Raw genomic sequence first — 17,167 nt, 5'->3', positions numbered from 1 at the left:
ATGGCTCAAAGCGGGTCGATGCAGGGGACGTGGGTTCGTGCCCCGGTCCGGAAAGATCCTACATGCCGCGGAGCGGCTGGGCCCGTGAGCCATGGACGCTGAGACTGCGCGTCCGGAGCCTGTGCTCCGCCACGGGAGAGGCCGCAACAGTGAGAGGCCCGCGTACTGCAAAAAAAATTAAAAAAAATAAAAGGCAGAACAAATATTTGTGGTTTGTAACAAAACATATCCATAGTATACTGCTCTTGCGTTTATTCATTCATTCTTTCATTTGTTCGGTAGACAGACATTGGAAACACAGGCATCAATACAACACTCCAGAAAGAACTGTAAAGTAAACTTACCATGGTATTCAATAGCGCAATCAGATACTCACAGACTTTGATCACTTAATGCGCTTAATAGATTGTTCTGGGGTGTACACTTAAGAAGAAAAAGTACTTAGAAAGGAATCTGGAGGTAGCAAAATAATTAGATGGTTGGAAAGCAAAGAACTACACAATGAAGGGAATTGTTTTGCCAGCTCAACAGAAAGCAACACGATAATCATTTTCTGGTGTATGAAAGGTTGTTATCCTGACCATGATGGCAGACCATTCTCCATTTCCAAATAAAGTGAGACAAAAAGAAATATAACAAGACATGGAGGGTTTGGCTAAATGTATTCAGTAGTCTGCTGGGCATGATTTTAAAATTTGGCTTAATTTATGGAAAACAGATCATAGAATCTCAAGAATGGTGGACTTTCTAACCACACAAGACTTTATAAATTGCTGGTTTACACATGATAAAGCTATGGTTTTCTTTAAGTAAAGTCCATGTGAAGAGAAGAATGGGAAAAAATTGACATTAAAGTACCTGACGTCTCCAAAATTCTAAAGAATGAAGCATTTTAATATGCATTTAATATCCCCACCTAAAATTACTGTATTTATTCCTTCAGAAGAGCTAACCAATATTTCCATGACCACTAATATCTTGGTGGCCACAGCCCTGGATCTCTTCTTTCTCTCTCATCTGCATGCAATTGGAGCAGGTGTTATGTGAAGAGTCCCCTTCTCCAATCTTCCCTGAGGCAAGAACCCTAAAGCTTTGTAAATATAAATCATGGGGCCCAGATAAAACTAAGGAGAGGAAGTGGGGAGGAAAAAAGAAAGGTCAGTAGTACATTTAGAAGGAGATTCCAGGGATGACACTTGAGCAGGCTTTACATCTCTTTTTTATTATTTTTTATTGGCATACAGTTGATATATAATATTATATGTTACAGGTATATAATATAGTGATACAATTTTTAAAGGTTATACTCCATTTGTAGTTATTATAAAATATTGGTTTTATTCCCTGTGTCTTACAATATAACCTTACAAGGATATGCTACAGCTTATTTTATACATAATAGTTTGTAGGCTTTATAGCTTTTAAACTCTTGTGCAAAGTCAGTTGCTCTGCTGATTAGTACCTATTCATAGTGGTGTTAAGACAAATGAGTGTATTATATGCAATATATATAATGCTTACAATAATGTCTGGCATAGACTAAGCTGAATATTAACTATCATGACTACTATAATTATGACAGTCCTAATACTTGTCCTAGGTTGGATTTCCTAGAAGCAGCCCCTGAGATAAGGCTTCCTGAACAAATGATTTATTGAGGATGTACTCCCCAGAGAAACCAATTAGGGAGGGAGGGAAGCAGAGCAAGGTAGCCAAAGAAGCCAAGCTCTAGTAGACTTCAGGCAAAGTCCCAGTTCCTGCCTGATCCTGTGTGGAGCTCTGGAGCATAAATGATGCCTCAGCATTTGTCCTGCCTTGAGGCAAGAGAGTTGGGCTTTCATGCTCCCACACCATAGTCATCAGCTACTGGCTGCACTGGACACCTGTAGCTGTCTGTGCAAAGTAGCCCAGGGGCAGTCTCTGAAGGAGGTCACAGGGGCAAGCAGTTAGAAGCACAGCACACAGAAACTAGAGACTGACACCCAGAACAAGAAAAAGGAGCTCAGGGGATCTAGATGGAACACTGACAGTCTTCTCTCCAGTACTCCGGAGCTGTTGTACAGTCTCACCAGTATCCAGTGAGCCATTTTTACTACTTGATTTATATTCAGTCATTCCGGTAGTGTCCATGCAGTACATGTGTGCTCACTCAGGCAACCTTGCTTCCCTAGCTCTGCTCCCTGACACCAGAAAACTTATGGACTGTTTCTACCAAAAACATTGTTATTATGTTACGTGTAACTTTAAATAACAGTTGCTGCTCCTACAACTCAATAGCAATGAAACAAATAACCTGATTAGAAAATGGGCAAAAGACTTGAACAGACATTTCTCTAAAGAAGAGATACAAATGGCCAGTAGGTATATGAAAAGGTGCTCGACATCACTAATCATCAGGGAAATGCAAATCATTACCACATTGAGATACTACTTCACACTTGTTAGAATGTCTATCATCAAAAGCCACAAAAGCTAACAAGTGTTGGCAAGGCTGTGGAGAAAAAAGAACCCTTGTACACTCTGATGGGAATATAAATTGGTGCAGGCGTTATGGCAAACAGTATGGAGGTTCCTCAGAAGCTTAAAAACAGAACAACCGTAAGATCCAGCAATCCCACTTCTGGGTATATTGCCAGAGGAATTGAGATCAGGATCGTGAAGAGATATCTGCACTCCCATGTTCTTTACAGCATTACTCACAATAACCAAGACATGGAAGCAACCTAAATGTCTATCTACGGATGAATGGATAAAGACGTGGTATAGGCCTACAATGGGATATAATTTATCCTTTAAAAAGAAGGAAATCCTGCCATTTGCAACAACATGGATAAACCTAGAGGGCATTACGCTAAGTGACATAAGCCAGACAAAGAAAGACAAATTCTTTACGATACCACTTACATGAGGAATCTAAACTGGCCAAACTCATCAAGGCAGAGAGTGGAATGATGGTTGCCAGAAACTAGGGGAAGGAGGAAACTGGAAGGTATTAGTCAAAGGGTACAAATTTTGGTCATGCAAGATGAATAAGTCCTAGTCCATTGTATAGCATAGAGACTACAGTTAATAATATTGAACTGTATACTTAGAAATTTGCTAAGAAGGCAGATCTTATGTTAAGTTTTCATATCACTGAAAAATGATAATAATAGTAAAGGGGGGGGAGGAAATGTTTGGAGGTGATAGAGATGTTGATGGCATTGATTGTGTTGATGGTTTCAAAGATATATACTTATCTCCAAACTCATCAAGTTGCGTTGTACACGTGCAGCATGTCACTCATACCTTAATAAAATGGTTAAGAGAAATAACAGTTAGTCCTTTGGATAATCTCAGTTGTTGGAATCTCAGGGCAAGAAGAGAATTAGAGGAGGAAAGGTAGGACACCTAACTGAGATATAGCTGTGACATGAGGCAGTGACAAATCTCCTCTGGACAATGCCATGTACTCATGCCTTTCTGAGAGATACAGAAGGGGAGGGGACACTGAGTCTTGAAGAATATTCTTACCACCTCTCTACTCTATTTCGGTGTCCTTTCTGACATGAAAGTTTGCACAAAGGAAGGGCTTGGAGCCCAAGTCTCTCCGATATTGAAGATGTAGAAAAGCACACATTAGAAGCGGGGTAATGGGACAGCCACAGAGCCATCTATTGCTAATCCTTCCCTACACACGAAAGAAGAGTAATGACTGATTAAACTACAACAAAGCTAATTTTTCAGGTTCCAGATTCTATACACCTTCCAACTCTCAATCTACCACTCATTTATTTCACTGGTTTTACTTCTGATAAAATCGTTTCTCTTCAATAATTATATTCTGAAGAATGTTTGACTTTTCAAAATCAATTCTTAACTATCCCCAGAGCACCTGAAAAGTTGCCTATCTGATGAAAAAAACACTTTCATTTTTATGCTCCAAAAACTCAAAATTGGCCACAGTGAAATTTTATCAAACATTTTAAAAGAGGGGGAAAAAATCAGTTCTGGATTGAAAGTAAGAATAAGAAACTTAGAGCCCGTGGGGGACAAGAAACTTAGAATGAAAGTGCCTTCTCAACCAGAGCACTCCTGTTGAGACATGATAATAAAATGTTCACAGTTACGGAGATGAAATCCTAACTGGCACAATCTGAACAAAAGAAAAAAACCTTTATATTTCTGGAAGCATATCTGTTTGCCCAGGCATTTAGGTCTTTCTTTAGACAAACACGTGTCACTTTTTATTGCTTATCAAATATTGAATTGGTTGGATTAAATCTTTGAGTTTGATCTTGCTGTACAAAACATGAGACCATTTTCCTAGACTTGAGTGAGCCCATGGATGAATAGCATGTATAAATTGTTATTACACTCATCTTTCAATGGAGCTGAGCTAACTGACATGCACTATCTAATCCATTTCCCCATTGTGCTTAGATTTTAACAAGAAACACATTGAAAGATTTAAAACCATCTGCAAGCTTAATTAGCGTGAACTCTAAGGGATTGTTTTAATTCTATTGTCATACCAGAATGCTATTACAGTAAGTATTGTTTGAAATTAGTGAGCCATAGCTAGGGCTGAAGAGCAATTTTTGGTATTTTGGAAATTCTCCTTGCTCTAGTAGAGTTTGACTTACAATAAAATTACAATTTGGTGTAAAGTTTGCTGTTTTCACTAGCCAAGAAACCATTTATTAAACAGCTACTATATTAAACTTACAGTGGCAGGTTAATATATCATAATCAGAGTACATTCAATTTTTTAAGGAATAATAGCATTTATTTGGCTGTTTTCACTTATTTAAAAGAATCTTTCTGAAATGGGGAGGGGAAAACTTAGGCTGTGGTTGAAAAGCTAAAACAAATATATAATATATGATGCAGTTGGAAATATATATGCCAATATTTCATAGCTGTATGTGATAAATGACAACTAGATGGCCAGATAATTTTTTTTTAAGTTCAGAAGAAGAGATCACATCGTATTTAGTGGGAACAGTATCATCTTTCCTCTAGGAAATCCTTACCTATAGAGATGGAATTGACTGGGACTTTAAAGTGAATGACCAGAATGGTGGAGAGACTCCTCAGACTCCAGATAGATTTAGGCAATCCTGAAGCAGAGAAAAAGTGTGTTTTGTTTCCCAGGGTAAGAGTGAAAGCATGGTGTCAGAATAGCAGTCTCTAGGGATGATGAGTGTGGTGCCCAAGGAAAGGCTCACAGAGTCTGCATAACCTAGGGTTGAGCAGGGAGGACAGAGATTTCTTGGCTCCTAAAAGAGCACAGAAGATGCAAAAGGCAAATCACAGACTCAAAGGCATCTAACTGGGGGATGAAGAGAATGCAGAGTTATTCACATAGTCATATGAGGGAAGCTTCATAGGGACTGCAATTGTCTCGACATGTCGGGTATAAAGGCCAATGCCCAAAGACCAGGGTCAGTTCCAACTCGGTGGTGACCATCACATGCCATAGGATGGTTGAAGGTCTGAGATTCCCTCACCTGGATGACACTTAAGCCTCCCATTACCCAGATCATTAGAAGGGTTAAGGGGAGAAAGAGAGGCAGAAATGGAGTTATTTCCTTGCACAGTGGGTTTTGTAGCTATAAATGCATGTTGGCTGGGCACAATTACACAATGATCTATTCAGTCATTCAACAGCATTCATGGTGCTAGAATTTTGGAACACTAATATCATCGGATGATAGCCACTATGTAGGTTCCAAGAAGCATAAACATTAATGAGAGAATGACCAACCCTGTCCTCAAGCTGGTTATAGCTAAGAAAATAGAAAAGCATATAAAGAAATAATTGTGTTATAGAGTAATATGTGTTTTAATGGTATGTAAACATAGCTTCTCAGAGGGTGTATATAGGAGAGTCTCACTGTGGAAGACATGTGGAGTTGTGTTTTTTGTTTGTTTTTGGGGTTTTTTTTGCGTTACGCGGGCCTCTCACTGTTGTGGACTCTCCCGTCACGGAGCACAGGCTCCGGACGCGCAGGCTCAGCAGCCGTGGCTCATGGGCCTAGCCGCTCTGCGGCATGTGGGATCTTCCCAGACCAGGGCACGAACCCATGTCCCCTGCATCAGCAGGCGGACTCTCAACCACTGCGCCACCAGGGAAGCCCGTGGAGTTGGTTTTTTTAGGAGTTGAACAAGAGATGAAACATTTACCAGACAGAGGAAACAGCAAAGAGTAAACACATACATATATATCAAAACATAGAGAGTTAAAAAAGCAATGTACAATTGATCCTTTTTTTAAAAAATTTATTTTATTTATTTATTTTTGGCTGTGTTGGGTCTTCATTGCTGCACGCAACCTTTCTCTAGTTTCAGCAAGCGGGGACTACTCTTCATTGTGTGCACAGGCCTCTCATTGCAGTGGCTTCTCTTGTTGCAGAGCACAGGCTCTAGGTGCGTGCGCGGGCTTCAATAGTTGTGGCTCGCGGGTCCTAGAGCGCAGGCTCAGCAGTTGTGGTGCAGGGGCCCAGCTGCTCCGCGGCATGTGGGATTTTCCTGGACCAGGGATCAAACCCGTGTCCCCTGCATTGGCAGGTGAATTCTTAACCACTGTGCCACCAGGGAAGCCCACAGTTGACCCTTGAACAACACATGTTTGAACTGCACAGGTCCACTTACATGTGAGTTTTTTTCAATGAATATATTGGAAAAAGTTTTTGGAGATCTGAGACAGTTTGAAAAACCTCACAGATGAACCTTGTAGCCTGGAAATATCAAAAAAAAATAAGCAAAAAATATGTCATGAATACAATAAATATCTGTAGATACTGGTCTATTTTTACATAGGCCTAAGTGACTGATATTTCATATAAAATTAATAACGTGTTAGTTTTCTTACTGTTTTGTAATTTTATTTTCAAAGAATTACATTACCACACAGTATGCCTCACTCGTATTTGGAGAAACTGTGTATCAGCCTATCATCACAGGTAACTGGTTTTTAAAAAAAATGTAACAATGGTGCCAATACTGTATTATCAATATGGCTGCAATACTGTATGCCATGAAAATTTTATAAAAATTCATTTGTTAGTGTATAGGCTAGGCTACCCTGAGGCAATCATATCGATTATACTAGGCTACCATAAAGGAATCATACTGCCGCTTTTTCGTTATCAATGCATGAATTGTTATACCTGCAAAGAAATATGAATTTCTTTTTCACATTTTTCATTTTTGATGTCTAGTGTTAGTAATACATATAACATCTACAGCGTTTTGTATCATATATGACAATATCGGCATAGGTACTGACAGACAATTCATCTTGTAAATAGATGGCATAAACGTACAGTATTGATAAACGCAGTTCAGTATCGTAAATGTATTTTCTCTTCCTTATGACTTTCTTAATATTTTCTTCTCTCTCGGTTACTTTATTGTAAGAATACAGTGTATAATACATATACATACAAAATATGTGTTAATAGACTGTTCATGTTATCAGTAAGGCTTCCAGTCAACAGGAGGCCGTTAGTAGTTAAGTTTTGGGGGAGTCAAAAGTTATATGTGGGGGATTACCTGGTGGCGCAGTGGTTGAGAGTCCGCCTGCCGACTCAGGGGACATGGGTTCGTGCCCCGGTCCGGGAGGATCCCACATGCTGCGGAGCGACTGGGCCCGTGAGCCATGGCCGCTGAGCCTGCGCGTCCGGAGCCTGTGCTCCGCAACGGGAGAGGCCACAACGGTGAGAGGCCCGCGTACCGCAAACAAACAAACAAAAAGTTATATGTGGATTTTCCACTGCTCACAGCTCACACCTAACCCCCACGTTGTTCAAGGGTCAACTGTAAATGGTTTAGAATGGATGGGGAGTAGACTTCAGTTGTGGAAAATAATATTGGAAACGTAGGCGCAGACCAAGGTTATGGAATTTCTTGCATATGTAAAGAGTTCGTCCTTTGTTTTTTGTTTGTGTTTGGTTTTATTTTTTAATTAGGGAAATCCCAAAGAATTTTTAAGCAATTGCCAACTATCAAGTTTATGTCAGAGTATCTATTATTTTTAATTACTGATGGTCTTTCTTTTTTAATTTATTTTTCTGGCTGTGTTGGGTCCTCCTTGCTGCATGCGGGCTTTCTCTAGTTTTGACGAGCGGGGTCTACTCTTCATTGCAGTGCGCGGGCTTCTCATTGCGGTGGCTTCTCTTGTTGCAGAGCACGGGCTCTAGGTGCGCGGGCTCACATGGGCTTAGTTGCTCTGAGTCATGTGGGATCTTCCTGGACCAGGGCTCGAACCCGTGTCCCCTGCATTGGCAGGCGGATTCTTAACCACTGCACCACAAGGGAAGCCCTGATGGTCTTTTTAATTACCTCCTAATCACCCTGCTGGTGAGGCAGGGACTCCCACCCAAGGGTGATGGGTGGTTGAATGTAAGACACCCAGCACTGGACAGATGAGGTCAACAGCAGTTTATTATATCGTAGCCTGGGGGAGCAGAACATCACAGGCCACGCAGGGCCAGGGTTGCATTCAGGAAAAGAGTGAACCAGCAGGGGCTGCAGGAGGCAGGCTCTGTGGCATCAAGACAGTGAGGTGCCCCTTGGTTCTGATGGGAAGATGTGATTGGCTTGTTTGAGTACTTCTGTGAGCTGGCAGGGAACTGAAATCCCTTCTCAGAGACAAGTAGGAAGGGCACCTGGTCCTCTTGATAAGGAGGGTGGTTTGATTAGAGGACGTGATTCACAGGAGTGGAGTAGGGAGGGAAACTTGCAGTTAGGCCATTTGAAGATGGAATGTTCTAAAATTCTAGCATAGTATTCAGAAAGAAATGTAGTACATAGTATGTACTTAAGAAATGTTCCCTTCCCTTGCCATCTTTTTCTCCTGATCTCACCCATAGAGTAGTTTTTCTCTCTTCTTTGAAATTGTATAACACTCGGCAACTTCGTTTTTTTTTTTTAATTTATCCAACTATGTTTGTCATATGATTGTGCCCAAGTTATTTACATGTCTAGAAGAAGTTGCTAGAATTGCATATATCTCAGGATTCCCTACACTGCTGGGAAAGTGCCATGTACGTAGTAGCTACTCAATACATTTATCAGATTGAACTCCAAAGCAGTCAAGTAATACGACCAAAACAAGGAGTAGCAGAGCCAAATCTCTTGACACCAATCACATCATTTTTCAACTCTGCCAATAGTAGGGACTGCTTGTATTGGAGATTTGAATACTTGCTATAGAATAAAGGAGGTTATTTTCGTTGGGAGGTCACATTGCCTCTAGCAAAATATTCCAAAAATAAGTATTAATCACTTGAACATGCTTCTCTAGTAGGATATAAGAGAAAAGAAACATGGACAAAATTAAATACTGAATTATGATAGAATATTTTATTGTATCCTGAAATTTTTTTTTTTGAAGAAAAGGGTGGAATTTAATCTTTACTTACAGGACACTGCAAGATATGAAATTCCACGTAGAAATAAGAAACTCATTGAGAGGAGAAGCTTCATACAGTATGTACAGTTTGGAACTGTTCAAGTGTAGTTTCTTTGTAAAAAGTGCTACAATAACAAACCATATGTAAAAAGAGTTCTTAGTAGAGAAACAGTAAGACAAATATTTTATTTTATCCTGAAAATATTATAATTTGATTAGTTCTTGTATAGCCTCAAGTCATTAACCTTCCCTCTCCATTGTAAAAAAGTATTGCTGTATGCTACCTCTTCTTAGTTCGATATTCCTTAGTATATCTCCAAAATTGTCCAGTGTCAGACTGATGCGATGGGAAACACATGGGGCCATCCCCAGAACCTGATTTCGTTGGTCTCTGGTGGAGTCCAGGTGCACATCTACATCTCTAAGATAGACTTCACTGAGATTCAGAGTCATATATCCAAATGCCTCCTGGAGATTTCCACCTCCTGTCCCACAGGCACCTACAATACATACAAGACATTTCAACCTCATGTTTCTTCTCCTACACCTGCCCCTTCTCTATATTCCCAGTCAAGGAAATCACCATCACACCATCCAACCACCCAACCCCCAAGCTACCCAAGCAGAAAACTTTGGAGACATCCTTGGTTTCTCCCTTTTCCTCATCCCACTTCCACCAGAGTCAGTCAGCACCAAGTCTCATGCATTTTCACTCAACATCTCTCAAATTTCCCCAAGTTCTCTGTATCCACTGCTAATGGCTTAGTTTATGTTCATCATCCCTTGTATCATTGAAAAATTCTTCTATTCAGTTTATATCTTTGAAATGATCCTCCATTGAACTACTAGAGAGTTCAGGGGAGAAAATTTTTCTGAAAATTCATATCTGAGTGTGTTACTTATTTTGAAAGACTCTCAATGACGGCTCTTTGCCTAAAGAACCAATTATGAGGCCGTCCATATTCACATTTCCCCTCTAATCCTTTCTTTCAGGTTCCCCATCCCGTGTTTCTATACACATCCTAAGCTCCAGGCATGAAGAAATATCTGGAGAGCCTGGGAATCCCTCTGCAGTTCCATATTTTTCATGTTGCTTCCTCTGGTAAGTATGTCTTCCGCCAGACACCATATGAATGGAAAAAAATCTCATACTTAGAAATCACACAGCTGCCAAAGTTCAAATCTTAGATCTGCTTCTTTTTTTTTTTTTTTTTTAAAGAAGATGTTGGGGGTAGGAGGTTTTTTATTAATTAATTTATTTATTTTTGCTGTGTTGGGTCTTCGTTTCTGTGCGAGGGCTTTCTCTAGTTGTGGCAAGCGGGGGCCACTCTTCATCGCGGTGCACAGGCTCCAGACGCGCAGGTTCAGTAGTTGTGGCTCACGGGCCTAGTTGCTCTGCGGCATGTGGGCTCCTCCCGGAGCAGGGCTCAAACCCACGTCCCCTGCATTAGCAGGCAGATTCTCAACCACTGCGCCACCAGGGAAGCCCTTAGATCTGCTTCTTACTGGTTGTGTATTACTTAACTTCTCTAATCCCCCTTTTACCCTCTTAATATGGAGTAATAAAAGTACCTACAAGAAACATTAACTATAAAAGGAGTAGATAAGTTTTTCCAAGATTGAACAGAACATGGTTTCCCTAAGGTTGTGCTAGGCACAGTTTTTATTTAAAAATTCCTCTGATAAATACACAAATATCAAATGAAAAACAACAACAACACCCTGCTTAGCCTTGGGAAAACATACTTAAGTATTTTTTTTTTGTTTTTTTTTTTTGGCTGCATTGGGTCTTTGCTGCCGCGCATGGGCTTTCTCTAGTTGCAGTGAGCGGGGACTACTCTTCATTGTGGTGTACGGGCTTCTCATTGCGGTGGCTTCTCTTGTTGTGGAGCACAGTCTCTAGGTGTGTGGGCTTCAGTAGTTGCAGCATGCAGGCTCAGTAGTTGTGGCACATGGGCCCTAGAGCGTGCAGGCTTCAGTAGTTGCGGCATGTGGGCTCATTAGTTGTGATGCGCAGGCTCAGTAGTTGTAGCTCATGGGCTCTAGAGCACAGGCTCAGCAGTTGTAGCTCATGGGCCCAGTTGCTCTGCAGCATGCAGGATCTTCCCAGACCAGGGATCAAACCCGTGTCCCCTGCATTGGCAGGCAGATTCTTAACTACTGCGCCACCAGGGAAGTCCTTAAGAATTTTTTTATTGAAGTGTAGTGGATTTACAATATTGTGCTAGTTTCAGGTGTACAGCAAAGTGATTCGGATATATATGTGTATATAGATATATATGTATATATATTTCCTTTTTTCAGGCTCTTTTCCATTATAGGTTATTACCAGTTATTGAATATAGTTCCTTACGCTATACAGTAAATCCTTGTTGTTTATCTACTTTATGTATAGTAGTGTGTATCTGTTAATCTAAAACTCCTAATTTATCCCTCCCCCCTTTCCCTTTTGGTAACTTAAGTTTGTTTTCTATGTCTGTGAGTCTCTTTCTGTTTTGTAAATAAGTTCATTTGTATTATTTTTTAGATTCCACATATAAGTGAGATCATATAATATTTGTCTTTCTCTGTCTGACTTACTTCACTTAGTTTGATAATCTCTAGGTTCGTCCATGTTGCTGCAAATGGCAATATTTCATTCTTTTTTATGGCTAACATTTCATTGTGAGATATATATATATATATATATCATCTTCTTTATCCATTTATTTGTTGATGGGCACTGACATTGCTTCCATGTCTTGGCTATTGTAAATAGTGCTGCTATGAACATTGGAGTGCACGTATCTTTTCAAAATAGAATTTTCTTCTCTAATTCAAAACTCTAATTCAAAAAGATACATGCTTAAGTATTTTTATATCTGAAGAAGGTGGAAGCTGAGAAAAAGCAGAAGAGGCTGTAGACAACAAACATAATGATAATACACTGGCAAGCCTTGAACCACAGACACATGCTGACTGTAGGCTGACCACTCTGGTCAGACTCACTGTCCTAACACACCACTACTACAGATATCCTGACAGCATCTGCCACTGCCTGCTGCCATCCCCATTCAAACATCTTGGCAGTTTCTGCTTTGCTTGATGGAGTGAAGTTGAAGAGGGGGGTGCAGGTGGGCAGTGTTGAGGTTACTTGGCATCTTCAGAAAGCCATCCATTATGATAAGTAGGTTTCCCCAAGGTTCAGCTGAGCTGTTTTCCTAAAGTACCTGCACCACATGGACCCACGGTCAAGGCATACAATGTACTGATTAATAGTGTTGCTTTGTAGTCATGGGTCTGAAGCAAGTTTTTACCAACTTATCAACATTGCGTTTTGGTAAAAAAGCAGAATTAGTGGTTTATTTGTGCCTATTCTTGTTGAGACCCCAAGAAGCCTCTGTCATTGGTTACGTAGAAAAAAGATGCCTGTGGAATCAGCATAATATAAGAAGCCCAGCCTAGACTCTGTTTGGTCTGCTGGTTCCGAGATATTAAATGCAAATATTGGTCATTCCTAATCGGAGAGGAAAAGTGCAGCTTGGTACAGCCCTGCAGGAGGAGGGCAAATGGGACTTGCTCCCAGCTTCTCCAGACACCCTGGAAGCTTTATTTAGTAAGAGAAGGTTATACAGTGCTGTCTCAAAGTTTGATCAGTGTGTTCATTAATTAATGCATATGAAAGAAATTAAGGTTTGTCACACTTTCTAATTTTGTTTAAATTAAAATATACTATCCAAAATTTTATGAATGATTTTAGTATTGATAATTAACAAATATTATTACAATACTAGAATGAGAATTACTGGGTAATTTTTAATCCAAACTGGGATGCTGACTAAAAGGAGACAGAGAAATAATAAATATAATATTTGCAGTATTTATTTACTGACTGATCACTCATTATATTGGTGGACATAAGTGATGATTCTATTCATAAACCATTTTCAGGGACTTCTGCTTCCAGCCTCAACAAGTAATAGCAACTAAATTTACTCTCTCACCTTAAGCAATTTTAAAATGATCAAAATATATGAAACAAAAGATTTCAGACTCTGGACAACAGGCAGTTAGGAGAGGGATCCCTGAGAGAAGGGGAACAAATGAGGTAAGCCCATGATTACCCCAGCTAATTACCAACAAGGAGTTTCCAGGGAAAGGGAATACAAACCAGAGGCTGGCAGATTGCTTAGCTGAAAAGACAGGCCTGAGAATTGGGGGAGGAAATGGAATTTACAGCACCCCATTTATCAAATAATTCGATTAAACATTTCCGATTGTTTTAAACAAAATGCAAAAGAAAAAAATTGAAAACTTATTTTTTTTCAAGTTCAATACCATTATAAAATACTAAAGGAGGTTTATTAGGTCAAGTATCAAAGGTCAGCATTTAAAAATTCTAGCTGATGATGGGCAGCAAAGAAGAAAGCATGTACTGCTATGCTATGGTAACATTTTTTCTTTTATTCAGTATTAACTTAGTTGCAAAAAGTCTGTACTTCAGTTCCTCAATTGTGTGTATATAAAAATATGGGTAAAGTTCAGCAACTATAGGTTTTGATTCATACAATATAGATGCTTATTTAGACACAACTATCAGTTGAGTGTGCATGGCAATTAATTCCAAGTAGTTCTGCTCCATAAATTTCTTAATTTAATGATAGCATTGTTTTTACTATAACCCTGTCCTCCACAAATATTCTCTTTATATTATCATGTCAAAACGTTTAATTTATTCTTAAACGTTGAACTTTTGATTTAATTTTTGGTATCATTCACGGTAGATATTTCACTTTCAACTAAAAGAAATTCCGAAAGAATTACATCGGTTCTGTGAGTTTAATTAAAAAATTGAACCATTTAGTATTAATTTACCTAACTTTCTGTTTGAAGCAGCTGATGTCACTGATACAAAACAGGCTTTGTTTAAGTGTTTGAAAAGTTCTGATGGGACCAACACATTAATTGCTATTGCTTCACTTTCTCTACATGCTTTTTTTAAAAAAATGGAAATCAAATGAGTGAAATTAATTCAAAGACTCATAACCACCCACTTCACATTTCTGAAGCAAATGCTAATGCATCTTAAGCACATTTCTCAGTGATATCACTATAGCTTCCATGTTGGGATGGTGAACATCTTCAATTCTTTTTTAGCTCATTGCTATCAAAAGGGTTCTTTGCAAAATAAAAGAGACTAACCCAAAATGTAATATTATATTTATTATATTATACATATAATATTACAAATTATATTATAAATAAATACTATTATATCCTACATAATAAATGACTAAGCCACTGTAGCAGGAGCATTCAGACCACTTCTACACACTCTGCAGAACAACTGCTCAGACTCCATTTCTCCAGCTTACTTTATGCTGACAATGTAAGAAGCACTTTCAGTCATTATCTCTCATAATACCTACAACAAGCCCATTAGAGGTTATCTAAAGGGCACATCTAGTTCATTGTAGAATTGAGATTTTTATTCAGCTCTAACACCGAAGCCTGTGTTCTTAGCAGTGATTATGTTTCGTTCAAGTGTTATATGTTCTATACATACTATCAAGACTTGCCTGAAATTCTCCTATTCTGATTGTATACTGCTGCCTAACAAACCACCACAAACTTAGTGGCGTGAAACAACTACAATTTTATGTTCATGGATTTTATGAGTCAGAACTTTCTTTTTTTTTAATATACCTTATTTTTCTTAACAAATTTTATTTTATTGTGGTAAGAACATTTAATGGGAGCTCTACCCTTTTAACAAAATTTTAAGCGTGAGATACATTATTGTTAACTACAGATGCAATGTTGTACAGCAGGTCTCTGAAGCTTATTTATCTTGCTTTACTGAAACTTTGTATCTGTTGATTAATAACTCCCAAATTTCTCCTCCCCACAGTCCTTCACAATCATGATTCCACTCTTTGATTCTATGAATGTGACTATATCAGATGACTCATATAAGTGGAATCATGTTTGTCCTTCTGTGCCTGGTGTATTTCCCTTACCATAAGGTCCCCAAGGTTCATCCATGTTTACATGTATTACAGAGTATTTTGACAGGGCACAGTGCAGATGGCTTGTATCTATTCCATGAAGACTGAGACCTCCACTAAGAGAGACACAAGTGGTTCAGTCTGGACCATCTGAAGACTTCTTCATTCACACATCTGGTAATTGGGCTGGATGAGCCCAAGGCTGGGTTCGGTGGGAACCAGAAAGCCTGCACGTGGCCTCTCCAAGTGGTTTAGGCTTCTCCCTGCATGGCAGTTAGATTCTGAGAGGAAGTGTAACAAAAAGGAGTGTCTGGAAATATGACAAAAGAAATAGGAGGTGGCTTTCTGGCTTTTTAAGACCAGCCTCAGAAGTCACATAGCTTCACGTCCACCATACTCTGTTGGTCAAAACAGGCACAGACCTGCCCAGATTCAAGGGGAGAGAGCACAGACCCCATTGCTCAAAGAGAGGAATATCAAAGAATTTAAGGTCATATTTTAAACGACTAAATTGTACTTTTCTCTCCCTCTGTCTCTGTCTCTGTCTCTGTCTCTGTCTCTGTCTCTCTCTCTCTCACACACACACACACACACAAATAGATTTGATTACTCCTTTGTGTTCCCATAGTCCTTCGTACAGACAACTGTCTGATCACCTCTGACCTGTTATAACACTTATTTGTTTACATACAGACTTTCTCTACTAGACTATAAGTTTCTTAAGGAGCAGGTCTCTTTTATCCCCAGAACTTAGCATAGTACATGGCACATAGTAGCTGCTCAATCAACATGTGTTGAATGATTGGTTGATGGATTGGTTAAAACAACAACAACAAAAACCACTTACATCCTTCAGTTACCAATATAGGTTTTGTGCATTAAAATATCAGTTGCTTCAATTCTTCCTCCATTCCAAAAGGATGCCATGAAATCTCTCAGTGAAGACCATATGAACAAATAATCTGCCTTCTTGACTAAAGGTGGAAATCATGCATTAGGCTAGGCATAGTCTTCCAAGAGAAGGTACTAGCATCTCCTTTCTCCTGTCCTTCCTTCCAGGTAAAGAACAACTCAGGCTCCCTCATCTTTCTCCATATACCTTTTGGTTTTGTGACTCAGATGCATGACAGGGACTTAACAAGATTCCCTCATGCCCAGGTGACCTAGATATTTGACCCTGGAAAATGAAGCTCTTCACTCGGCCACACTTGGTCCAATGGCTCCCCTGGGAAAGTATTTAGCAAATCTTCCTGGCTTCTTGTCCTCCTCTTAGCTCTGAGCACCACCTAGAGATCTGAACTCTGTTCAAAATGTCCTGCTCTCCACTGAATTTTAAGAGTTGATGATTCTATAAGCCGTAAACAGAGAAAAATACAAGACATATTATTGAAATGACAGTCTTTATTCCATATTTTCCATCTTGACATTTTTTTCGATTTATGAAATGTATTTGTTTTCCAATACTTCAGTACTTCAGATTTTCTGTCCCGCATTAAAAAAAAAGCAGTGTCGAAAGTGCAATGGGATGTTTTCCTAGATGAAAATCATACACTTGTTTCTGCCATTCAACTCATCAAGTTGAATTTTCTGGATCAACAGAATATACCTAAATTTAATTTTATTGTTGTTTGGTTGAGTATCTTGTAATACTTTTAACATATAAAATAGATTATTCAGCAAGATTCCTGCTGCCAGAGAAAACATTACTAAGAAGTTCCTCTAGATAAGACTGGCTGGAGGATAACACATGGGAGTTAGCTTCCTTAGCTCTGGAACACCC

Source organism: Delphinus delphis, chromosome 9 (assembly GCF_949987515.2).
Source record: "Delphinus delphis chromosome 9, mDelDel1.2, whole genome shotgun sequence".
Taxonomy (NCBI): domain Eukaryota; kingdom Metazoa; phylum Chordata; class Mammalia; order Artiodactyla; family Delphinidae; genus Delphinus; species Delphinus delphis.
This window is presented reverse-complemented; position numbering follows the sequence as displayed.